We start from the raw sequence: 813 nt of genomic DNA on the forward strand, positions 1-813 counted from the left end.
ATCAGACATGACAACCTATATTATAATATAATACTAATAATAGTGCCCAAGTATATTAGCATAATATCTCTCTAAATAATCGATAACGCTATTCCAAAGCATAATGCAGTTATTAATTGTCCATAAACAAAGACACTTACCCCATTACTTTCCTTCTCAACCATTACCTAGCACAATTACCATTCGCAACAGTCTACATATCAGAGATTATGTGCTACACCAACACGGGAATCCCACGTTTATATTAATCTTGCATAAGTATCGTATCAATGGTGATTCAATGCAAAGTCGCTGCACATCGGTCGAAGACACTTCGATACTTTCCATTTTGGAGAAAGTGCACGGACTGCACGATATTATGGAATTGCAGTGTATGAGAAAGTTTGGTACATCGATTTACAAATGCTCTGTTACCACCAGCACAAAGCGTGTGTACAAATACATATATATGTACATGTATACTTGAGAAACTGAGAGTATTTTGTTAAAATATATTACAATTTTGGGAAAAAAATTTATTCGAAATGGAATTCAATTTTCGAAAAGATACATACGCCATTCATAGGACAAAATGGTTAACTTCGCTTTTTGAATTTTTCAAAATTTTAGCCCCAGTACATTTGATTGGTATTTAATTTTCTATGTCCAAAATAAATTTTTATTTTACATTTATTATGTATTTAAAGCTGTTATATTAGCTATCATATATATATATATATATATATATATAAATTTTTACAAATAGATTAATCCCAGAAAACAAAATTTAATACATTGAAATATTGTATATAATATATATAAATAATATAAATG

Source organism: Eufriesea mexicana, unplaced genomic scaffold (genome assembly GCF_001483705.2).
Source record: "Eufriesea mexicana isolate 0111107269 unplaced genomic scaffold, ASM148370v2 scaffold3519, whole genome shotgun sequence".
Lineage (NCBI taxonomy): Eukaryota > Metazoa > Arthropoda > Insecta > Hymenoptera > Apidae > Eufriesea > Eufriesea mexicana.